Source organism: Peromyscus maniculatus, chromosome 6 (genome assembly GCF_049852395.1).
Source record: "Peromyscus maniculatus bairdii isolate BWxNUB_F1_BW_parent chromosome 6, HU_Pman_BW_mat_3.1, whole genome shotgun sequence".
In the NCBI taxonomy this organism is placed as follows: Eukaryota; Metazoa; Chordata; class Mammalia; order Rodentia; family Cricetidae; genus Peromyscus; species Peromyscus maniculatus.
The window spans coordinates 71,443,769-71,469,730 of record NC_134857.1 but is presented as its reverse complement, the minus strand read 5'-3'; the positions used below and the strand labels follow the sequence as shown (position 1 = coordinate 71,469,730).

Sequence of the window (25,962 nt, the reverse complement as noted above, 5' to 3'; positions counted from 1 at the left end):
CAGTTAGATGTGATCACTGATCACTCTTCTTTCCCAATAGCATTCATGGCAACTTTTGGCACTATTAATGCTAATTGGTAAAGGGCACTGAATGTGTGTGGATGAAATGAACAATTTGTATGTGATTTATTTCTTCCTATTGCCTACATGCTCTGCTTACAATTTAAACTACTATACTGAATATCTGGTTCCTAATCTGAGAGTAAATGGTTTCTGTCTGTCCCCTCTCAGGATGATGGGGGTCATGAGTTTGTAATGCATACCATTTATAATGCATGGTGTAATCCCTCTGTTCTTAGTTTATTCAGGGCTTTGTGGATGGGCACCGAACTTTGTCAAAGCTGTTTTCTGTGTCTATTGAGATAGTCATGTGATATTTACCATTGAGTTTCTATTTAAGTTCTGCTACACTAGTTCTATGTAAGTATTATGCTCATTGATTTGAATCATCCTTCTCATCCCTGAAACAAAACCAGTTTGCTGTGTATAATCATTTTAAAGTGCTACTGAATTCAATTAGAAAGTTTTACATTGAAGAATCTTGAAGACATGTTCATTACAGATATTATACTCTGCTTTTCTTTATGTGTTGTGTGCCTGTGCAATTTGGGTATCAAGGTAAAACTGTTTTCAAGGACAGTATCTGGAAGAGTCCCTTCTTTGTTTATTTTATGGAACAGTTGAGAAGAATTGACATTAATTCATTTTGGAACATCATGCAAAATGCACCAAAGAATCCATCTGGTTCTGGGCTTTTCTATAATGGGAGAATTATTTCTGCTTCAGTCTCGTCTCACTGCTGTGTGGTATGGTGTGGTGTGTGTGGAGTGTGTGTGTGTGTGTGTGTGTGTGTGTGTGTGTGTGTGTGTGTGTGTGTATGTGTGTGTGTTGTAGTGTTTGTGTGTGTAATAGTGTGTGTGAGTGTTTTATAGTGTGTGTGTGTGTGTGTGAGAGAGAGAGAGAGAGAGAGAGAGAGAGAGAGAGAGAGCACATTTTAGATAACCACATGGTTCAATTTTGTTAAGTCAAATATGTAAAGAAATTTGTCCATGTATTTTTTTATTCTTGAATTTATTGACCAACTGCTTTAGACATATTTCTTTATGATTCTGTGGATTTCAACAGTATTTGTAAAAACAGCCTTTTTGCATCTTCTATTATTTATTGTGGTCTTCTCTCTTCCTTGGCTATTTTTTTCTAAGGTTTTGTCAATTTGGCCTGTTTTTCAAAGAAAAAAAAACAACTTTGTTTCATTGATCCTTTGCTTTACATTTTTGGTATATTTCATTTATTCCTTCCCTAATATTTTTTAAGTATTTTTCAATGCTAGGATTGAACCCTGAGTTTTGTGCTGGCTAGGTAGGTATTCTACCACTAAACCAAGTCCCCATCCCCTACTCCTATCCTAATGTCTGTACTTACTTGTTCTAGTTCTTGAGATGCTTTATTGGTTTCCTGGGGAATCAGTCCGGTTATTTTACAATGCTTTCACTAGTTGGCTGTTTGGATTTTGTTTTGTTGTTTTGTTTCAGATGAAAGTAATCATAGCTATAAACTTAGTATATCTAAAGGTTTTGATATGTTGTGCTTTAAGTTTAATTTGATTCTAGTAATTTAAATTTTTCTGTCTGGATTTGAGTGGCCTGTGCTACCACCTGGGTCCATGGTGTTGTCAGAGCCGGGGCTACTGCCTAGGGCCATGTCTGGGTCTGTGGTCCTATAGCAGCCAGGGTCTCTTGATGTCTGTGGCCAAGAAGGTCATGTGAATTCTTGGGGTCTGGGCCTCCACCTGGGGTCATGTTGGTGTCTGAGGGCCATCCTGCCCCCAGGGCCATACCAGTCTAGGTGACTTGTGCTACCACCTGGGGTCATGGTGACATCTGGACCATGACTACTGCTGAGGACCATGTCTAGGACTGTAGGCCTGCCACAAATGGGGTCTGTGTTGAAGTCCATGGCCTATGTTGCCACCAGGGACCATGTGGATGCCCAGAGTCAGGTCAGCAAACTGAGTCCATGTTGGTGGTTGAGGGCCATGCTACAGCTGGGATCATGCAGATCGGATGGCCTGCGCTGCTACCAGAAGCCATGGTGATGCCCAGGCCAGAGCTGCAGCTGAGGAACATGTCTAGGGCTGTGGCCCTACTTCAGTCAGGGTCTGTGCTGATGTCCCAGGTTCCTCTTACCATCAAAGGCCATGGGAATGGCTGAGATATGGGGCCATGTCAGTGTCTGAGAGTCATGCTGCCACGGGGTCATGCCAATCTGAGTGGCCTGCACTGCCACCTGAGGAAATAGTGACATCCAGACCTGGCTGCTGCCGAGGACCATGTCTGGGTCTGTGGTCCTAACACAGCCAGGGTCTGTGTTGAAGTCAGAGGCCTGTGTTGCCACTAAAGGTCATACAGAAACCAGGAGTCAGGGCCACAACCTGTGGCCTTGTTGATGATGTCTGGGAGCTGTGCTGCCACCAGAGACATCCTGATCTGATTGGCCTGTGTTTCCACCCAGAGCCAGGATGTTGTTCAGGCCCAGGCTGCTGTGGAGGGCCATGTCTAGGTCCATAGTCCTGCTGCAGCTAGGGTATGTGTAGATGTCATGGCCCCTGTTACCTTAGGGGTCCATAGGAAGCATGCAAGATGAAATCAGAGGGCCATGCTGAGCTGGCCCTGCCTTTTGCTGGCCCTAGGATAGCTGACTCTGTCCCTTGCTGGATACTGCAACAAGAGAGCTAGCTGCCCTGTACTTGGGAGAGATGGCCCTACCTCTCACCACGGGGAGGAAGAACTGACCCTGACGGAATGGGTGTAGGCAAGTTGGCTCCACCTCTCCCCTGATGGGGTTGGCCCCAGCGGCCTGGACTGACCAGCTCAGCTAACCCCCAGGCCCACAGCCTGGCCTGCAGTTGGCCCACCCTAACATCTACCCATAGAGGACCTGCTGGAGCTCGAGAAGAGACTGGTCCTGTGGGACAATCCCTACAGGATCTCCATGTCTTGGGGCAGCCTCAGGATAACTGAGAGGAGTTTCAGTGAGGACCCAGTAATGATGATGTACCAGAAACCAGAGGCCTTAAACCAGACCAATGACTCAATGCAATGCACATTTGCAAGTAAAGCTGATTGGACAAAAGGATATACTGTGTGACACATGGTGGCTCCCAATGCCACCAGGATGAATGAAGAGGTATTGGAGAGGTGCAAGAAAGATGGCAAATTGAAGAGGTGTTTTTTGTTTGTTTGTTTGTTTATTGTTTTGCTTGTTTTTGTTTTTATTTGTTTGCTTAGTTGCTTATTTTGGTTTGGTTTGGTTTGGTTTGGTTTGGTTTGGTTTGGGTTGGTTTGGTTTGGGTTGGGTTGGTTTGGGTTGGGTTGGGTTGAGTTGGGTTGGGTTGGTTTGGGTTGGTTTGTTTTGGGTTGGGTTGGGTTGGGTTGGCTTGGGTATTTTTTTTTTAATTTTCTTTTTGAAGGGGACTGCAGGAGTGAGGGAGAATATGGAGGAACTGGGGGGTGAACAGAATTAGGGTACATGATGTAAAATTCCAAAATATTCAATAAAGAAATTATGTTAAATAAAAAATATTTCTGCCTGACTTCTTCAATGGCCTGCTCATTCAACAACGGATGCAGGCCACTATTCAGGAAGTTCTTTCCTACACCTACATCATTAAAAAGGGGTCATGAATTTAAAGGGGACTGGGGAGGGGCATATGGAAGGATTTGGAAGGAGGAATGGAGAGGAAGAAATGATATTAAATCATAATCTCAAAAGTTAAAAAAAGTGTCTCAGTTTTCATGTCTTTCTACACTTCCTTTTATTTCTCTTCCTGTTGAATTCTAGATTCATCCATTATGATCTGACACAAATCACAAATTGTTTCCACCACTCTTTATTTTTTGAGCTTCTTTGTGGCCTATTATTACAGATACTTTAGGAAGAGTAGCATCTTCCCCGTGTGGACAGAAAGAATGCTTTTGCCACTGCTGCATCGAATGCCCCATAGGTATCTGTGAAGTCCATTGAACTATGTGCAACTTAACAGTGATGCTTCTTAGTTCATTATTTTTTATCTGGGTGGTCCATCTAGTGTTGAGAGGGGAGTGTTATGGTAGCCCATTGTGATATACCGAAACCTACCTCTCCCATAACATCTAGCAGTGCCTTCATTTTATAAAACTGACTTCCCCAATAGACTCATATGCATTCATAAATGTCATATCCTTTTGGTTATTATTCCCTTTATATAAAATATAGTAATTTTCTCTGTCTTGTCTAATGAGTATTGCCTTGAAGTCTGTTTGTGTACATATGACCATAGCTATTCCTCCTGAGTTTTGGATTCCATTCAAGTGGAATACCATGACATCCTCTGTTTTCAATCTGTCTTTGCCAGTGTATTGTGTTCCCCAAAATATTATTCATGCTAATCAACTTATCTGGGGTGAGAGAACAGGACAACCACAATATTAAACATAGAGGTTAAGCAGTGGTAGCACAAGCCTTTAATCCTAGCATTCCAAAAGCAGAGATCCCTCTGGATCTCTGAGTTCAAGGCCATGTTGGAAACAGCCAGGCATGGTGACTCATGCCTTTAATCCCAGGGAGTGATGGCAGAAAGCAGAAAGATATATAAGATGTGAGGACCAGAAACTAGAAGCATTTGGCTGGTTAAGCTTTTAGGCTCTGAGCAGCACAGTTCAGCTGAGATTCATTCTGGATGAAGACTGAGAGGCTTCCAGTCTGAGAAAACAGGATCAGCTGAGGAACTGGCGAGGTGAGGTAGCTGTGGCTTGTTCTGCTTCTCTGATCTTCCAGCATTCATCCCAATACCTGGCTCCAGGTTTGATTTTATTAATAAGACCATTTAAGATTCCTGCTACACCAGTGACATGAGTTTCTCCCACATAGCAAAACAATAAATCTTGCTTTTTAATTCAAATATCTAGTCTACATCATTTTTTAAAAAAGATTTAATGTATTTTCACTTTATGTATATGAGTGTTTACATACATGTGTGTAAAGCATCCCATGTACATGCTCTGTCTGTAGAAACCAAAAGAGACAATCAGATCCCTTGGAACTAAAGTTATAGACAGCTGTGAACACCTGATGCTGAGTACCAAACCCAGATCCTCTGCAAGAGCAGCCAGTGCTCTTAACCACTGAGCCATCGCCTCAGCCTCCAGTCCACATCTTTTGATTTGAAAATTAGTAGCATTTGTATTCAGAGTGATTACTGACAGATCTATTCTAGTTTCTGTCTCTTTGTTTCCTTTCTTCCACTTGTTTTGAATAACTTAAGTCAGTTCCTTTCTCCCTTATTCACATTAGGTACTTGATGGCTTAAGAATAAATGGTGATTGATTCTTTCCTAATTCTCACTTGCTTATCAGCTCTTTAATGATACTTATTCTTTGCTGCTCTTTTGATTGTGTTCATCTTTCCTTCTCTCCTGGGTACAAGATTTGCTTTAAGAGTGTTCTGGGGGCTGGAGAGATGGTTTGCTGGTTCAGAGCATTGGCTGCTCTTCCAGAGCACCTGGGTTTGATTCCCAGCATCCATGTGCTCACTCAGCATCCAATGCCCTCTTCTTTTCTTCAGGCACCATACACACATGTAGTGTACAGACATACATACAGACAAAACACCAATACACATAAAATAAAATTATCATTGCTATTAGCATTATTATTAAATTTTTAAGTAAAAAAATATTGTAAGCCTGGAGTAGCGGTCATGAATGCTTATGTTCTGCTTCTCTTGGAAGGTCATTGCTTCTTGTTTGATTTTGAGGAGTAACATTGCTGGCTATAGCAATCTACAACTGTTGCCATTGTATCCTTTCAGTGCTTGAAACACATGGTTTCCATGCTCTCCTGGCCTGAAGAATTTCTGCTGAAAAATCAAAATTATTCTGGTAGATTTGCCTTCATAAATGTGTTGGTAATTTTCTTACAATTTTCAATATTGTTTCCTTGTTCTATGCTCTTGTTAGTTTATTTGTAATGTGTTATAAATTGATATTTTTAATGTCTGAGTCCACATGGCATTCGTGTCCAATTCCAGTGTACTTTATGCTGTCATTTGGAGAGTCTCTTGGGCAGCATGACCTCTCTCATAGATGCCACAAGGAACAAGGATGCTCTTGAAATGGGTGTGGCACTTTACAATATTCTTCTGTGTGTTGAAATCCTGAAACTGATGCTTCTACCAGGAACATCCAGTAAACATGCAATTTAGAAGAGTTTTCACAACAAAATTTTTGACTTTTCTCCTTCAGCGTTCTTATGAATCCTCTCTTCACTGTGTCTGTATGTCAGCCCTGTTGTGGGCTAAAGTCTCGGGTCTCATTTCTGAATACCCACTCAACATCTCTACCTCAATTATAGGAATTTAATATACTGTGTTCATTACAAACCTATTGTTCTCTTTTATAAACCAAAAACATGTCAAGACCAGTTATTGTGTCTCTAGAGTCTAAAATTTCTCATCGTCTGAAGTATGCCTGTATTTATTAGCCCTCATCAAATAGTACCAATACCATTTAGTGAAATCAAATAATATTGATGCTATTAGGAAGGAAATTTTCTAATCTATCTTCTAAGGCTTGAATGTTTTGTTCCAAGTTCATATTAGAAACTTAACCCTAGGGCAACAGCTGACATGTGGGACATTTAAATAGTGATTCTGTCATGAAGGCTTTGCCCTGTGAATGAAGTAACGTCATCATAGAGGAATTGGTTTGGTTGTTTTAAAATCAGAGTTCTTAAATAAAAAGTAGCACAATTCACCATATGGTGCTTTCTGCCATGTCATGATACAGCAAGAACTACCTTCCAGATGCACTTCCTCCATCTTGGACTTCCCAATCTTCAGCATCATAAGCTAAACAGACTTCCATGTCCATAAAGTATGAGTTCTGATGAATTCTTATATATAACACAAGACAGACTGAGACAACCATTAATAGTAGTAGTTCAATCCTTCCTTATTCAATTCATCTTACATTCCAAGCTATGAAATATCTTAGCTAACACCTGTGTTTTCCAGTTAACAGTCACTTTTTAAATGACTTTAAAATACTTAAATATGCTATTTGATAAACAAAACTTGATGCATAAAATTATTCACAACTCAAAAGACAGTAGGAGATGTCAGTGCTCTTATGCATAGAGAATTCAGGGGCTGACTAGCCAGGGACTGCTGCACCAAGAGAAGGGAGAGAGGTGTGATCGAGACCAAAAGTGAGAACTGCAGCACCTCCGACATCCCTGAAGAGATGGTGCTTTTCCAGCATCCCTAACCTAAACCTCCCCAACGTGCACAGAAGCACACAGAAGTGGTCTAAAGAAGAGAAGAGAGAAGGAAAGTGGCTCCACTATTCAAAAACGACTTGAGTTTGAGTGACATACAACCAACCTGTGAAACACCTTCAGTCTAGAGAAATAACGTGGCAGCTTAAGAATGATTCCTCCCACGTACTTCTTACTCCTCCCTCAAGAAATTTTCTTGCAACTCATATCTTTTTATATTTAAATTACTTTTGAGCTGGGCATGGTGATGCATGGCTATACTCCCAGACAGGGGGATCAGAAGTTCAAGCTTATCTTCAGCTATACAGCAAGCCTCAAGCCCAATCTGGGTTATATAAGATCATGTCTCAAAAGCAAGCAAAAATTACTCTTGAGAAATCCCTTTTGTTTCTATAAATCTACTTGATCCAAGATAAAAGTCACCTGGACCCTCTGAAGACAAAGCGTCCTTGAAAAGTGTAATGAGAGTCAGTTCTACCTTGCAAGAGACCAAGCATATTCCTGCACTTCTTGCTGGAATATTTGTTTTAGTCTTTTTCAAGATACTGAATCTCAGTTGTTGCTATTCTGTCTCTGTGTCTGTTTTGTGTGAAATGGTGAGTGGTTCATGCACTCACCTCTTTGCTGTTCATTCTCCCATCCTTCCAGATGATTCATGGTGCAACTCTCTTCACATAAATAATTAAATTGTAATTGTGAGCCCTAACCTAGCATTCAAGACTTCTATTGCCTGTCTTTCCAGTTCAACCTGCAATGATTCCTCTGATTGCACAGGTTCCCTGGCCAGGCCTCTGCCTAGACCTGCCAGATCCAGTCTCTGCCCATTCTCCTCCAGCCTTCTCAGCTTTTAGAGTATAACTGAAAGGATAATAGAGGAAACCAATGAATGAAGCCTTATTGCCATGGAAACTCATTTCTCTCGCGTCCCCACTAATGCTGCCCTTATGTTTGTGCATTTTTAGTGTTTATAACAATCTGACTTTCATTGTCATGGCTTTTATTATAATAGAAATACCCTGATAGTTTCCAGTTAGTCCTTGTTTGTTCTTGTTAGGTACTGTAATAAATGATTATACTTTAATTCTCATCTAAAAAAATTTTAAGTTCAAAAAATTAAAGGATGATATAAGCATATTAATGATGCTATTTTTTAAAAAGTGAAATACACTAAAAGATTGAAATAAGAAAATTAATGAGTAGTGAGTGGACTAAGGTGGGATCTAGTAAGGATGGTACAGATTTTAATAATGGACAGTACTTAGTTAATAACACATTTAAATCAGAAGGGCATAACTTGTGAGAGTACCACATTTAGGTGTCAGTCCCCCATGCCATGATATGAGGGCATATGTACCCAGGAATCAGCCATTTAAAATGTGAAATCTGAATGTAAGATCATCAAAGAAACTAGACTTAGAGTTTATAATAAACCATACAACTAACTAATTTATCTACATCTGATTTTAAGCTGCAATTTATACAGGTGTTTGGTTTCATTTCTGAACAATATTAAAGTATTTTAGAAACATGACAATCAAAAGATGTACAAATTTTCTTCAGCACATCAGTGTGTTTGAAATTGTATTTGTCAGTCAGAGGACCAAAGTACTTGACAACTGTGTCAACTTTTAATTTCAGTTTAAGTTGGTTAACAGAATTTAATTAATCTGAGTTGTTAGAGACACCAATCATTCCTCCAAAGACCCTTGGAGAAAAAAAGTTTAAATTTCTAAAACTTGACTTAAATTAGTAACAGTAGCTACATTAGTAAACATGAATTTAGAGTTCACAAAAAAAAAGCAGTGCACCTACTTCCAATGTACTTCAAGGACTGAAACTCTCTTGTCTGTATTTTTGCATAAATTTCCACAGGCAATGAGTTTCCCAGAATGTTAGCAAGTGAAGAGCATCCTTTCCTGGCCCTTGTCTGGATAGTCCTGTGACCACCTGAAATCCAGAGTGTCTGACTATGCACAAATACTAGAATACAAAAACAGAGTCAATAGCTGCTATGGCAACATATAAATTGATAGATTGTATGTAAATGTTGAGGATTTCTGGGTTACAAGGGCCTTAGACCCACTCACCAACACATGAAGTCACCAACAACCACTGCCCTGTGAGATAAGACCGAACCTGATTTTTATCTTCCACCTGCTATGAAGAATCTCTGACTAATAAAACCACGCTGAAGCCATCGCTGTCAAGTAGACAGCCTGGTCTACTTCACAGCCTGTCTCACTAAGCTTTCTCTAATGACGATTTGTATCCACCGAGTCTGCAGAGTCCGCTTATGGTGGAACGGCACTATCTGGTCCAGACCCGGAGGTTTTACTTTTACTGATTAGAATGCAAGACATCACCCAGCACCTGCCTGCCACTTACCATTTCCCACATTGTTCTCCCATTCACAGTCCCTGCCTCTTCTGGCACCATCATGACCCTTGGCTGACCACCCCAAAGGTGAGGTAGGAAAGGGCTCCATTCCTCCCAGGCTGACCTTCCTACAACAGAAACCTTACTAGTCTCGAAGTACCTGCCACACTGGGGATTTCCACACAAGGAAGGTTGAACAAGTCGTTTCAGAACCCAGAGTGAAGCATGAAACCGGAAACCCCCTAAGCTTTCGGCAAGCTCGGCTTTGACTACACTTAGAATCATCCAGATACAAGATTAAGGCACTTGTTTTACTTTAATCCTCAGAAGCAGGAAGCTGAAGAAGAGACAATGGTCGTGGTATCTTGGCCAGCTAGGGGGAGTTTCCTTTGCTCTGAGGCTAGCTCCCATCCAGTCAGAAGAAGGTCGGTGGTTGACTCAAGAATGCCATCCCAGGTTGGACAGATGGTTCAGTGGTAAAAGCGCTTGCTTCCAAACCTGATGACCTGAGCCTGAGTTCTATTCCTGATACCTTCGTGGTGGAAGGAAAGAATGGACTCCCAAAAATTCTCTCTCTCTCTCTCTCTCTCTCTCTCTCTCTCTCTCTCTCTCTCTCTCTCTCTCTCTCTCCCCTACATTTCCCCTCTCTCCCTTCCACCACATACACACTCGTGTGCGCGTGCACACACACACACACACACACATGCATGCACGCACTCACACACATTCTAACTAGTTCTAGTAAACTATCTCGTTCTTTGAGAATTTTGTATAATGTTCTTTCACCATGTTCTCTTCTCTCCCCCTAACTCTTCCCAGATTCACCTACCCAACTTTGTTTCCCTTTTGTTTTAAACCTATCAAGTCCAATTTGTGTCACCCATATATTTCTTAGTTGTAGGCTTCCACTGGAGCATGATCTACCTGCTAGAAGCTACAATCTTAGAGAAAAGTGATTCATTCTCTCTCTCTCTCTCTCTCTCTCTCTCTCTCTCTCTCTCTCTCTCTCTCTCTCTCTCTCTCTCTCTCCTATCAACTAATTGCCAGTAGCTCCTTGGCTTGGGGTTGGACTTGGTACCCTCCTCTCCATGCTGGAATTTGGTTGAGCTTGAATTTGCACAGGTCTTATGCATGCTGTCACAAACATAGGTGGGAGCTTTAAGATTTAAAAAAAATATGTGTATGTGTGCCTGTTTGAGTGTATGTGTATCATGCCTGTGCAGATGCCCATATGGGTCAGAATAGGGCATCAGATTCCCTCGTACTGAAGTTACAGCATTTATGAATTGCTCATTGCAGGTACTAGAAACTGAACCCAGATCTTCTATAAGAGAGTAAGCACTGTTAACCACTAAACTGTCTTTTCATTCCCAACAGTAAGGTTTTAGAGGACTAGAGTTCTTAGTTATTAAAAAAAGGAAAGCATATCAAGACAAACAGCACAATTCTAAGATTAGCTTTGGAAATCCCAGGTCTTTGGTATTAAGTTATAGTGACACCATGTGGCCTTGCCAAGATTGTTCCATATCCAGATCACCACTTTTCCATCATATACTCTTTCTATGCCAGGAGGTCTTGTTTCACCTGGACCAGAGTTCAAATCCCAGATGTTCAAAGATGTCTTCAAGTGATGACACTGACCTAAGAATTTGGGTGAAGGCTTGAGACCTACTCAAGTGAGAAGCACTTCTGGGACTTCCTGGCTTATTGCGTTCTATTCTGCCTAGATCCTGTCAGAACCTATTCTTTGGACAATGATGTAGAAGAGGGGATTTGTACAATATCAATTAGAAAAGTAAGTGTGTGGAAGCTGGCCTATAAAGAGGAAAAAGAAAAATAGCAAGATCCTGACAGGAAATCTGAAACAGAGAAAAATCCTCGATAAGAATAGTCACAGGACCAGAAACACATTTTAAACAGATGTCTGCTCTAAAATAACTTCTGATACATGATCTTTCAGCCTCTCCTCAATGTCTGCCAGCAATGGAGAGCACCAAGCATGGAAGGCAAACAATGGTGTCATTGACAAAATTACTTAGAAATACCTTCTTTGATTAGAAGGAATCACACTTCCAAGTGGCTTCTGTTCTTTTATGAAACTCTACTCTGAAATGTAAGATAGTTGTGCTGTTTCTTCCTGCTATTTACATATAGTTCTCATCTCAGCTCAAAGTTTCTGCCCTCCAAGTTAGGCATCCACACATTGGCACTCTTGGTTATACCAATAGTACACACACAGGAAGCTCACAGGCCTCATTACCTGAACAAACAGCACAATTTATAGAGAACCTTACCCAGCTGCAAGGGCTGCTCTTGACCTGGAATCACTGCTCCCCTGAGAGTAGGGGCCCCAAAAGAATACCAGAACCCAAACAGTTCAGACACAGTCAGACAATGGTATTCCTTACAGTTGATCAACCTAAAGAAGTGCCTGTTCCTGTTAACCTCCCAGGTACTTCTTGAGGGGCTAGGAATCAACATCTAGGACAGAAGCCTAGGCAGTGTGAAATAATCAAGAGCCCTGGCTTCAGGGCCAGGGACTTCCATCTCAGTTCTGCTCCTCACCAGCAATTACACCCTAGGAATGTCACCCAAACTTCCTGTCCTTGCTTTCATTACCTACCACATAGAGATATTAATTGTCCTCATCTCACAGTAGGTCCAGATAGTCGCACGACTGCATCCTCCTCCTGGGCAGGCACTGGATATGCTCCATCCTAGTAAGGCAAGCTGTGGCTCAAGGCAGCTTTTTGTTCCTGTAGCCAAACATTAAGGGGCTGACAACCCTAAGGAAATGGAAAAACAAATGACTTATTCTAGGGAAATCTGGGAAGGATTATTGGGATTATATCGCTAGCAATCCATGGAGTCTATTTGACTCTGTCTCATATCAAAGGATAGCTTTATTTTAGTATTTATCCATCTTTGTGAATAATATGTGTTTATCTCTAAATTTTATGGGCCAGATGGTCAGGCGAACGTTGGCTGAGCAATTCTGCCTCAGATGATATGGACTGGAATCATTCTGTGTTATTCACCTGACTGCTGGCTGATCTGAAACGTTCAAGGTGGATTCACTCATGTGTCTGATACCTTGGCAAACACAGCTGAGATACTGAACCCAGCCATGCCAGCAGCCTGAGATGCCAACAGCAAGTAGGAGCCGGCCTTGTATCATGCCATAGTCTGTTGGTCTAGAGAAATTCCAAGGACATAGACACCCACCTCTCACTGAGAAATGTCAGATAATCTTCGGCCATCTTTACTGTCACAAATGCACTCCACAATGCCAAACTATGTTGTCTTCACACTGTTGTGCTCTCTCTTGTCTTATATTCACTTTTAGCCCTATCTCTGCAAAACCTAAAATGTAGCTCTGCTATCCATCCATACATTCTGAGTTTTATCCACCCCACACCACAGAATTCTGCTCCCAGAATAATCTTCCTCATTGTCCTCCCAATAATTTCAACCCTACCCTCTCTAAAGCTCATATCTACCTTACTGAAAAACACACTCCTAGAGGATAACATCTAGTGACTACTTAGGAAGTAGATATAATGCCCTGGCCCACAATAAGATCGACTGAATCCAATTCATAGATATCACAGATCATGAAAGAAGCTGTAGAAAGGTTAGATGCATATCTAGACCACTTCTGCTGACAGCAAAATAGAACAGGGCTCAAATTTTGAGTGGGCACATTCCAGATCTTTACCTGGGTTAAAGAGTTTCACATTCACAAATACAAATTACTAATCATTTGAATAATTTACAGCCTAACAAAAATATTAAATAATTCTTGAGCAATTAGAAGAGGTAGAATGGAGATGTGAACTAAGTCCATTGGGCTGGGAGCATACTTCCAATTAATAACTGCAACTGTCTGTGGTTGAACAGGGTGTCTGAGATTATACGTGCTGTAAGTAATATAGTCTGCCTGACTCCAACCCTGCCAATACTAGCTCTGTGAAAAGCTCTGTGTAGAAACTCAGAGGCCACAGAGTTGCTTATGCTAGAGAAGGGACAATTTTGAGGAGAAGGCAACTCCTAAAAGCCATGCAAGGGGGTGTACAGATCATTACAAAGAGGCCATATTGAATTAGGGAGAGTGTGTAGACGTTAAAGGAGGCAGATTTTATCTTTATATAAGATATAAATTGTTTTATAAAACAGACCTCCTTTGAGGGGGACTCTGAAGACAGCTGCCACCTTGACCCTGTAAGCATTATAGGCAAGACTGAAATCACATGTACAGAAATGTTCCAGAGGCTTCCTAAGTTTGGGGTGGCTACACTGAAACCTCCCCTTCTCTTTGGAAATCATTTTCCTTGACTCTTCCACCAATGGCCACCCACTCACAGATCCCTTGGAAGATTTAAAATGGTATGTTCCTCATCCTGAAAGAATGATTCAGAGAGTTGGAGATTTAGCTCAGTGGTAGAGCACTTGCCTAGCGAGTGCAAGGCCCTTGGTTTGGTCTTCAGCTCCAGAAAATTTAAAAAAAAAAAATTAATTAAAAAGAAAAAAAAAAAAAGCCGGGCAATGGTGGCGCACGCCTTTAATCCCAGCACTCGGGAGGCAGAGGCAGGCGGATCTCTGTGAGTTCGAGGCCAGCCTGGGCTACCAAGTGAGTTCCAGGAAAGGCGCAAAGCTACACAGAGAAACCCTGTCTCGAAAAACCGAAAAAAAAAAAAAAGAAAAAAAAAGAATGATTCAGGAAAGACATACTCTGTAGGCCGGAGGCAGCATTTTCCTTTTAACAGTTTAATTTAATTTTTTTATAGATGAACTCAGAAATCAACCTGTGAGAAGCCCCAGTGACCCAGATCCTTCAGAATGGTAAAGGGTTGTACATGTCTTCTAGTCTGTGATGAACGTTTGATATACCCCATACTCTATATAAAAGTCAAGGTGAACAAAGGCTTTATTCAGATCTCATTGTCCTCTTCACTTTGCCAAAGACCCCAGGATCAGTGAATCACAGCTTGAGACTATTTCATAACAGCTAGTGTTGGGTCACTTGGAAGCTTACTCTGGATGATTAAAATGGGCTTGTCAAAAGGCCTTGGGGAGGATTATGGAACTTCCAGGAGGCCTGAAGAACAAAGCTTGAAGCTAAGTATCAAAGAACCCTGTCCACGACCACACCACAGAACTGGCCCAGGACGGAAGCTGCTGCCAGCATCCCTGCTCCGCTGCTGCCGCCTCTTTGTCCAGAGCACACCTTTTCATCCTCAGCCAGGGGCCAAAGAGAGCCACTCCCCTGCCAGGAAAACACACCCTTCAGGAAGACTTTCCCGACTGCCCCTCTCTGAAAGAGATACCCGAGTCAAGTGCTTTGTCCTAGGTAGTCAGTACTTATGGGGCTTCTTTTCTGGTTCTACTGTGGGATACAGAAGTCTCTAAGACAGTCTGGGTGTGGTGAGATGTTCAAAGGATACTGGGAAAAAAGGAAAAATTATACATTCTCCCATAAGCACAACTTTTCATTGATTTTTAAAGCCAAGCAAGTTGAAGCAAAGCCTATTAATAGGAGGGCGAGGAGAAAGAGGAATGACCATCTCAGGTAGTAGACTGCACTCTGGAGCCTGAAAGCTCTAACTACACTTACTAGGTTTGCCATGATTTGGACTGCTGGGATATTGCTGTATTAGACCAGGAGAATTATTAGAACGATCAGAGCGAATACTGTGAAGTAAACACTTCTAACTCTCTCTTCCCCCGGGTTCCACTAACTTTTTCTGTTTCTCACATGCTACGCTGATTCAGGTTCCATTGTTTCTCATCTGGACTGATTCTAAGAGGCTGGGTTTGGTGTCACACTCCTTCTAATCTCGACACTTCGGAGGCAGAGGTGGACAGATCTGAATGAGTTCCAGGCCACCTGATCTACACAGCAAGTTCCAAGCCAACCAGGGCTACATAGTGAGACCCTGTCTCAAAAAAAGAAAACTTCTTAATTTTTTTAACTTTCATTTTATTTTTCAGAATTTCACACAAGTACTATCTTCACATCATTTCCACTCTCCCCTCTCCCTAGTCTCTACTCCTACTCACATTCATGACCTCTTCTTTAATTATCTAAAAGCGTGTGTGTGTGTGTGTGTGTGTGTGTGTGTGTGTGTGTGTGTGTGTGTGTGTGTGTAAATGCAACCTGCTGGGTCCATTTAGTGTTGTTCATATGTATATGACTTTGGGGCTGACTACTTGCATAACCTATCTGGGGGCTTATTCCTGGAGAAGACTGATTCTCAATGTCCTGTAAGTCACTCACAGCAGCTAGAATGACCTTTCACAGATGTGATGGGATTATCCTACCTGATTTCCTTCCCTGAGTGGCTCTCTCATTAACAAGCATGGTGGCCTCTGCCTGTAATTCTACCTCTCAAGAACTGAGGCAGAAGAACTGCAATTTTGAGGTCATCATGTACTATTCTGTCCAAATATATAACTAAATAGAATTTTTTTAAGGAAAAGAAAAAGAAAGCTTCCTGCTATGCTTGGGGAAATGATGGCTAGTGTTTGCTGTCCTTACATCTACTCAACAGTGGACATGCTCACTATCTAACAGTTCCCGGGACATCTGAGATCCTCTCTAAAGGTGCTGCATGGGTTTGTACAGTGGAGTCAAGAAGAAGGGAAGATCCAGCACTGCCAGAGAATCACAGGTGGGCAGTGTGGAACTTGGAGGGCTACTCTACTGTCCTAGACTTTCATCCTCGATGGCAGCTTTAAGTTGCCCTCCTGCTGCAACTTCCTCTGATCACCCCCTTACTTTTCCCACTCCTCTGTTCTCTAGAAGAGGTTATTTGTTAATTAATTTCAATTAATTAAAATTATTTCTTAAGTGTTTTATGTAATTCACCAATTAAGGCATCTAAACCTGAGTCTTTCCATGTGGAGAAGCTTTGAACTACAAACAAAAGCCTCCTGATTTTAAGTAGGAAGTGTGCATTCAGAGATATACTGCAAAGGCATGATTTATGGGACTTTGGGTGCAGAGTGGGCAAATCTGAAAGCCATAAGGCAGGAGAGCAGGAGGGCAGGCTGAAATGTGTGGTTAAAGCTACCATCCCACCCGGAATGTCTTCTCCCAAGAGGCTTCACTTCTGCTCTTAAAGCCTACCAACTGATTGACTCAGACCAACTCAGATTATCCAGAGTTTTCTCCCTTACTTCAAATCAATTTACTCCATACTTTAATTATATTTGCCTCCACAGAAACATGTAAATTAGTTTGTTTAAACAAAGAGGGAATATTGCTAGTGATCATAGTGAAAGAACATCTCAGGGTTATCTAACTGGGTGTTCATTTTTGCTAATTGTGTTTTCAAGATATTTGTGCTTTCATAAGTTGTAGGATTTATTGTTATGAAGTTGTTTATAGCTACTCACTATCCTTTCCTGTAATGATGTTATCTATCATTTATGTTTTATCTCCACTGTTAATATGTACAGTGTGTATTTCTACAGAGTATTTCTACAACAATGTCTCCCTGTGTATAGAAATACTCAGGCTGCAAACCAAATAATGAGATTCCCCCCCCCATTTTCATTGACAGTTTCATACATTTATACTTCAGTCATTTTTACCTTGTCCAGTTCCTACTGGCATCCATCTTAGTAAGTCCCCCGCCTATGTTCACACCTTTCTTTTGTGTGAGGTCCACTGAATTTAGAATGGGAGGGAAGGTATTCAGTGGGAGCACAGGTAACTTATTTGTGTGGACAACACTGAAGGCAGTGATAGCCTTCGTCTGCCAAATTAATTTCTTAAGTAATGAAAATAGTAATAATAGTTACCATTGTTATAATTTTAAAATCTTAGCATTCATCTTTGTTAGTCTCTCCTCCACACAATTTCTCCCCAAGTCCTGAGTACTGCCTTGAGAACATCATCCCTTCTCACCACTTTATTTCCAATGTTCTTACAATAATGGAGCCTCCGTCTCTCACTCACCTGAACAACCACAAAAGTTATCTCACTTGTCTCCTTGTTTCTGTCTTGTTTCCCTGCGATCCCTTGTCAGAGGAGACTCATAATTCAAGTGAAATATAAAGTGTCCTGTCCTCCCTGAGTCAAATGACCAAATGCATTCAAAAGCCTGTCCTACAACCCAGACATGAAAAATATGTCTGAGCAGCCAGCCAACCTAAGAATTACTTATTGAACAAAATCCACTCCCTGTCACTACTTCACCAAGGCACCCTTGTCACAAATCAAAGAGCATAATGGTGTGAGTCTGTCCCTAGAACCGATATTCTGGTGTATGAACTTGAGTGCCAGTCTTTACACGAACACCATGTTGTCTTAATTCCTGTCGAATTGGTGTCTGGTAAAGTTCTCAAGAGTGAAAGGCATGGCCTTAGATGTCATAGTTGAAGATTTTATCTTACAAAGACGGTCCTCTAGAATTGGTGTTACCCTCTAAAGGAATTCTTTCATTAAACTGAGAAAAGCCCATTTGGTCTACCAGAACACAATGTGACTCATAAGACCTCAATATCTCCCAATAAGAAAGGCGAATGTTAAGGCACTGTGTCAGTAAACAAAATAATCCGAGTGTGTAGTCTTGACTATTATTTAGGCATTAATCCTACTCACAAGAGCTCTACTCCCATGACCTCACCACATGCCAAAGGCTCTCGGGGAAAATAGCATCCGCTTATGGATCAAAATTTGAGCATGTTAGTTTCAGTGTGAGACATATTCTGTCAGTTCCAGCATCTGCCATTCTGCCACCACCACTCAGCTGTAGGACCAGCCTCGTCAATATCTCACTGCAGTAGTATCTAAGGGGACAATGACCAACTTCTAGGTATAATCGTATCAGGCAGTGGCCCTCCTTTGATAGTTACCTAATCCTGACCCTTGTATTCTTGAAAAGCACTGACCCTAGGATCAAGCCCAACATAGATAAACCTCCAAGGTAGGGTATGGAGTGGAAGGACAACATCACTGGAGGTTAAGAGAATGAAAGCACCTGTTCCCATGAAACCAGTTGGAAAATCAGAAGAAACTGAAGGGACGGTGCTAGGAAAGATTTAGTCCTCCATACGTGATGAGAAGACTTAAAGCCCAGATAAGATCACTTTGTGTTATTAAAGGGGTCGAACACTCACGAATAAATAGAAACTACAAGCCGAGCTCCTATCCCAGTGTGCATTGCTCTCCCTCCCTTGGATCCCTCCGAGCAGGATCTCCTCTGAAAGGTGGAGACCAAGCAAAATGAGTCTCCAGATGATTCTCCTATGGAGGCCAACTGGCTTCGGGCACCCAGGCCAGCGGAGCCTGTCCTTAGCAGAAACATTTCTAAGTCGTCTGCCTTCTCTTTTCTCATTCTCAGATTTCATAGTACAACATAAATATTTCCATTTGTTTGTGAGCTCATACTCCAAAAAGGTGAATCCCATTATGCTGGGCAGAGAAAGACAATAGTGTTCTGTCATTGAGCCCACAGGCTTCAGAGCATCTAAAGAACAGATACTGAGAAGAATGAGGCACAAGAAGGATGGACAAGCGATGGGTGCGGTGGGGGGTCTGAATCTGAAGCCACTGATCTGAACTAACCTCTCTGGACTCTACTTCCCATCTTGTACACACTGATGACAGTAAGAGAGATCTTAAGGACATCGTTCAAGGGCTCCCAATAAATGTTTAAATGTTGTCGTTAAATTTCTGGTGTCCTTTTAGCAGTAGATATTTTAGCCTTGCTATCTACCCATCCAGTCAGTCTTTATCACATCAAACCCTCCTTATTCCCCTACCATCCATGGGGAAATCTGATTAGAAGCCAACAGCCCATCACTTCAGACAAGAGGGGCCTCCTCAGTCAGACAGGAGGGGCCTCCTCAATCACAAAACTGCTCCTTGGTAACTGAAAGGTCTAGCCTGCGCCCCTTTGCTCTGAACTCAGACAGACGAGGAAACACTGGCCATTTCCTGAGCTATGGACAGCCCGGTTCTTCTGAGCACAGACGTCAAGCTTGTTCTTTGCATGGAAAATTCTAGTTTGGTCACTGATGAAGGACTAGTATTTCTTAGGCTTTCAAGTAAAGGAGCAAAGGATGGGGAAACCCGGCCCATGGCTCTGAAGAGGGGGCTGCTGTGCCCCTCAAGCCACCCTGTGCCACCAGGTATAGAGAAAGCAGTAAGTCCTTGTGTGTCCCTGACACCGAGGCAAGGCTGGATGCTGGGTGTGGGTGGTTAAAGGTGATTACATTTCCTGGGCTTTTAATCCTTTTTCCCACTTCATCTTGCACCTCCCGCCAGTAAATGTGTCCCCGGCTCAGGAAGGATTAGAGTCACCTGAAGAAGCCATTTTAAAGCATAACAAAAGATAAAATTTCAGAACGCGCTTGGGTGACAGCAAGAAAAGAATGTGTTTCCACAGGTCTTCCTATGGCGAGACTGGGTTACATCAGATCTTCCTTAGCTCACACCATCTCTCAGCCCTCTTGATCCACTCCCAGAGTATCAGCAGTTGGAGTTTGTGGGGACGAGGCCCATTGACCGGGGGTGCCTGGCTAATGTCTCTGGGGAGTCTAGGCATGGCAGGACATGAAGACCTCCTTTTCTTTCTCTGACACTCTGACTCTCTTCTTTTACCCCAAGTCTCTCTCAGATTTTCCTTGTTTTTAATATAATGAACCTTATTTCATTTTTGTTAGAAAATCAGTCTTTGTTAAAATTTGAGGTTAGATTCCTTGAGGACTTAGAGTCTATATGATCTGCTCCTTGACCCGCTTACTACAGACCTTCCCACAATAGTCTACCAGGTGGTAAGAGGTGACATCCAGGACTCCACATGTATGGGGCTGCATGTGGGAAAGGACTCCCAAGGATGAAAAAAAACCTGATGGACAAGAAAAAGTTAGTGACCAAACAAGGTTCTCCTCTTCTGCTTAGATGCACAGGCTGTGATGGGAGGTCTTTTGTGTCAAACCCTCCTGAAGAATGTAGAAGGGGTACAATGTCAGTTCATGGACTGCAGTTTAGAGCACAGTGGTGTGAAGCCGGTGGAGGGACTGATCGGGTCAGGATCAGGCCGGCTCCTGGAGGATCCACATACTGTGTTCCTGAAGCTCTCCTCTCACTCACCCCCCAAGGTGCCTAGTGTGGTACGCTAATCAGTGCCTGCTGTGTGGTCCCTCTGCTCTGCCTGTCAGTCGCATCTGCCTCTTTTTAAATCTTGACCTTTCCTTGATCCCAGGTGGGGTCTCTGCTGTCACTTCCTCCTTTCCCACTCGCAGGATCTGACCTATTAGTAGGGGTTCTCAGTGCTCTCTGGATAAACAATCCTACTTCCACTTGACTCCGTGCATCAGGGCTAAAGAAGCTGTGTGTGGCGCTTACTTTGTGCAAAGTGGGATGGCGCAGATACCTGCTCAAAATACAGTGCAGCCTTATAAGCCCTAGGAAAAGCTGCAATTCCATTAGTCCTGCCTAGAAACCCCCTCCTTCTTACTTCTTCACATCCACAAAACCCTCTGCTCTATCCATCACCTGTACACACAGAATCAGCTCAAGGGAAAAGTAAACGCTCTGATCCGCCAAAGACATGTAAGGCTGGAGTTTCGGGGAAAGGGGGAGTTTGGCGGGTGGTTTCAAGAACTGGGATAAGGAAATGGCAGGGAAACCTCCTTTGACTTCCTGTCCACTGCTACGCCCAGGATAAAAGGACTTACCTCCTGTGGTCCAAAATGTCCAGTATTTCCAGTTACAGCTTCTTCTACCACAGTGCCTCCCTGTGGTTATTTGAAGTCACTACAAGAATGTAGAACCGGCTCTGCCTCCAAGGAGTTGGACACTTTGGAAGTTTCCAGAAGCAAATATGAAGGAGAGGGGAGAAACTTAAATAAGGGGAAAGTTTCTTTTTCAATAGTTCTTTGCATCACAATTGCACATTCTTTAGTGAAGGCAGCAAGATCTTCTGTTTCTACTTACTCTCTTATAATCTCACAATCCCAAACAAAATGTACCCCTCCTCCAGACTCTGACTTACGTTATGTCAGAATATATATATGTATGTATGTATATATACATATGTGTGTGTGTGTGTGTGTGTGTGTGTGTGTGTGTGTGTGTGTGTTCCTGGGTGGCCATGTCTCTGCTTTCTTACAGAGAACACAGGAAAGTCACAGGGGGACAAAAGGGCCTGAGAGGAGGAAGAAAGTGGAAAATCCACTGAATGAGCCTGGAAGAAATCAGGGGCAGCATGAGGGTGAGGTGGGGACCCTGCTCAAACCATAGAGCCTCCTTCTCCCCTCTGGACTCCCATCCTCAACGCCTGGGGTGCTGCCTCCCAGATCCACCTCTTTGATAGGCACCTGGCCATACGAGGGTGGTGGGGAGGTGGGGCTGCCTGCTGGGATGAGCATAAAACAGGCCCTGCAAGTCCGTCCTGCAAGTCCATGCAAGGCCATGGAATGCAATTCTGGGGCCAGAACTGTGGGCATAAAGCCCACTCTGGCAGGAGGAGTGATCTCCGCCGCAGCTCTCTGACTGGTCTAAGAAATACTTTTACACTACTAAAATAGTTGAGGACCTCGAGATTTTATTCTTGTGGGTTATATCTATTGATGCTTCCTCCATTAAATTTCAAACTAGAAAAATTTGGCCACATTAGACACATGCAGATAGAGCATCAGTTGTCAGTCTCGGGGTCACTTTGCATAGCTTAAACGGGCTTAAAACTGAGCAGATAAGTAGCCCCAGCCCTCCTCTACTCCGATAGCAGAGGTGCCTCTAGCACCACCAGCTGGCGACTGGTGGTATGGCATGATCAGAGCCACATGCGTTTTCTGGCAAGAAGCACATGACTAGAGGCAATACATAGTAACAAGATTAGCATTCCTTAACTATGAGATGTCGGGTAAGTTTCCTTCTGGACCACTGACCAAGGGAGCTTTGCTGGGAAGGAGAAGGGAAAGGCACAGCATCCATCCCTGCAGGTGACTGGAGAGCACAAGCCTACATAAATATATATTATATGGCAAGGTCTAGATACAGAAAACCCTAAAACAATACACAATCTCCCCTGCCACATCCCTGCAGAACATGATTCCTTTTTTTTTCCATGACCCACCCATCCCCAGTCATCACCCGAAATGAACAAACTTATGTTATATTTCTCTGTATTCTAACTCTATCTAAACATCAGTAACTACCTACAATCCTACACTATGCTAGGCATGGGGTCTAGTCCCAGGTACATGCTCGGTGACTTTAAATGAACTTCACTTAATTGTAAAGATCAGAACTGGTGTATTAATGTTGATAGTAATTTCATCATGTGTACCTAGAGTGGGTGGTTGTTTCACATACAAGAGATCTGTTTTGTCTCCTCAGACAGAAAAACAACGAGTACCTGCCTCTACCTGTCCTCTCTTTCTCCCCTCCCACTTCTCCAGAGAAAGTGACACCAGGCAGCTGCATTTCAGAGTCCTCCCCAGAGCATGCTGTCACCTTTCTGTGGGTCTGTAAGCATCCCGAGCACACCAGAGCCCCTCTCATCCTGCCTGGGCACTGTGCTATGATCCACAGGATAACAAATAAAAACAAGGACACCAAAGGCCTAGATCACAGCATGGTTCTCTCAGAATCTGGGCTGGAGCCTTGTCTAGCTTCTCTCTGTACGGCTGCCTCACCTTGAGCCTGCACTCAAAGCTGGGTAGCAGAAGCCTGGAGGAGGGTAGGGGTGATCCCGACTTTTAGCCAGCTCAAAATGTATTCATTAACCTCCAAAAAACAGCTCAATTTTAAAATAACCAGGGAAGGACAAATGAAGAAACTTGTCCATATGTCTAGATGGAAAGTCAAAGTTTCCACATAATTAAAATCAGCCAAAGGAGAATTTTTCTGTGTGTGACCATGTAAAATCATGTAATTATAGTTAAGTTTTCTCCACCTAAAGGCCTCTGAAAGATTGGTTGACTCTTAATTGAATACAGTTGAGATGGAAAGTTTGCAAGCAGGAAGTGCTCCTGAGATGGGAAGAAATGATTGGGGACTCTTAGCTACAAATCACTTCCTCCCACACATCCCATTTCAGCTCTCTGGAACACAAGATCGCATCTTCATAAGGGACAGCACTAAGATGGATAGTCTCATGCTTCCTCCCTCCAAACTCCCTTCCTTAGATGTATAGTTACAGGCACGATTGTTTCCTGGCACCTCCCAAACAGTTTACTTGTTCTCTGGTTCATGGCAGTGTATGCATGATCTTCTTAGGAAGAAGAATCCAGAACCAGGGCCAGATGTCTGTGGGCACACATGGGCCACATTGGTACAGCCCCAGACAGGCTCCAATTGGTCAGAACTGAGCTCTGGGGACACAATGGCCTGTCCATCATGGCAACCATGGAAGATGATGAGAAGATCTTAGTTTATAGATGAGGAGTGGGTGGGAGGAAGGGATTTCTCCCACGCAGTGCTCAGGAGTAAGATTCTCCACCGTGGCTGCCTTGACAGAGTGTTTACCTCCTGCGTCTTTCCCAGATCCTCCCTACCTCCCCACCCACAAAAATACATACCTTTTCTTTCTCTCTCTCTCTCTCTCTCATTAGAAAACAGAGGAAAAAATAGGAAAAAAAACAGAAAAAAAGGATAGAGTACAAGAAACACATACAGATGCAGAGTTACACACGAAGATCACACAGAGTTACACAGAAAAAATTCCATAAAAACACAAAATCAGAAGCCATAATAAATAAGCAGAAGACCAGCAAGGTAGGAAAAAATGTCCAGACAAAGCATTATGGGGCAAAAATCCTCCAAAAATACCACTGAGTTTGTTTTGTGTTGACCATCTCCTGCTGGTCATGGGGTCTGCACTTAAGTGTAGTTTGTACATCCATGAGACTTCCTTGGAGAAAACTGTTTTTTTCTTTTTCTTCCTTTCTTCCTCTTTTTTTCCCTTTCTTTTTTTGGGGGGTAGGGTGGGGGCAGGCAGTTATCAATTGGAGATTGCTTCTGGGTTAGGGATGGGGTGGGGGCACTATCCAATTTCCCTCCTAGGGCTGGGACCTGAGTATGCTGTCATAGTCTCTGTGAATTCATATGTGTGTCGGTCAGCTGTGCCTACACAGTCTTGTTTCCCTGGTGTCCTCCACCCTCACTGGCTTTTACAATCTTTCTGTCTCCTCTTTTGCATAGTTTTCTGAGCCCTGAGGAGAGGGATTTGATAGCCACATCCCATTCAGGACTGAGCATCCCAAGGTCTCTTCACATTGTACCATGAACACTAGTCATTAAGAGTGAAGGCTCTAGGTGGGCCCTAGATTGACTTTGTCATGTTCAGTGAGTTATGCAGAATTACATCACTTTCTCCTCTCCCTTTCCCAACTGCCCTCCTTCAAACCCCTCATGTCCCCTCCCACTCTCGAGTTGAGAGCCTCTTCTTTATTATTATTACATGCATATATATGAGTTACATACACATATATGTATGTGTATGCATAAATATATATATTTATGTAAATACAACCTGCTGAGTCTGTTTTTGTTGGTTGTGTGTATAAGGTTTCAAGGCTGACCACTCTGGAGCAGACAACCAGTAAGGGGAGAGGCTAATTCTTTTAGCAGTCATTGCTTGTCTGTAGTTCTTTTTCTAGGGGTGGAGCCTCATCAAATTTTCCCTCTTCCATGAGAGCACATCCATTGATACTGATGTGATGGTTTTGTTTATGTAGCCGGTTCTAGAAGAGACTTCCTGGACGGCAGGCTTCCTGGCATTCCGGCTTTTACCTTCCACCCCTCCTCTGTGATGCTCCCTGAGACACAGACGCAGGAGCTGTGATGTAGATGTGTCATGTGGGGCTGGGCTCCCCACAATATGCATTGATTGGTGTATCCTGTCCAGTTGTGGTTTTCTTTGATGATCTCCATTTGCTATGAAAAGGAGGCTTCTTTGCTGAGGGGTGGTAGCTACACTTACCTATGGGATAAGATTTAGAATGCATTATTAAGGAATTGTGCTGGTCTTGGAAAGTGTGGTAGTAAATATGTTTCTAACATGACCTCAATATCCCCGGAAAGCTGGCTAAGCTTCCAGTACCAAGCATGATTTCCCTCCTGCTGAGTGGGCCTTAAGTCCTTAGATGGCAATTGGTTACCAGTGGCACGTGAGTGACACTTATTGCAACTTTATGCATATCTTGCCATGCTGAGAGTTGTCATGGTTAATAGATGTTGCCGCTGCGTGGGACTGCTGAATTTCTTCCCTCCCTTGGCAGCTTGCATAGTATTTCTGAGACCACAGAAGCTGGA

At 42.8% G+C, this 25,962-nt stretch overlaps 1 long non-coding RNA gene across 2 annotated transcripts in view; it reads right to left on the bottom strand.

Moving 5' to 3' along the window:
• Nucleotides 1-1,011: 1,011 nt before the first annotated feature.
• LOC121830220 (uncharacterized) overlaps nucleotides 1,012-25,962 on the bottom strand; it is a 46,955-nt gene continuing 22,004 nt past the window's right edge. The window contains exons 3-6 of one of the 2 annotated variants that reach the window (XR_013052182.1): nucleotides 25,441-25,630; nucleotides 21,381-21,502; nucleotides 12,313-12,475; nucleotides 1,012-11,548 (exon numbers count right to left, since the gene is read on the bottom strand). This is a non-coding gene — a long non-coding RNA (uncharacterized LOC121830220). Of the gene's footprint in view, nucleotides 11,549-12,312; nucleotides 12,476-21,380; nucleotides 21,503-25,185; nucleotides 25,631-25,962 lie in introns of those variants that run through there. The other variant, XR_013052181.1, reaches the window with a different exon arrangement.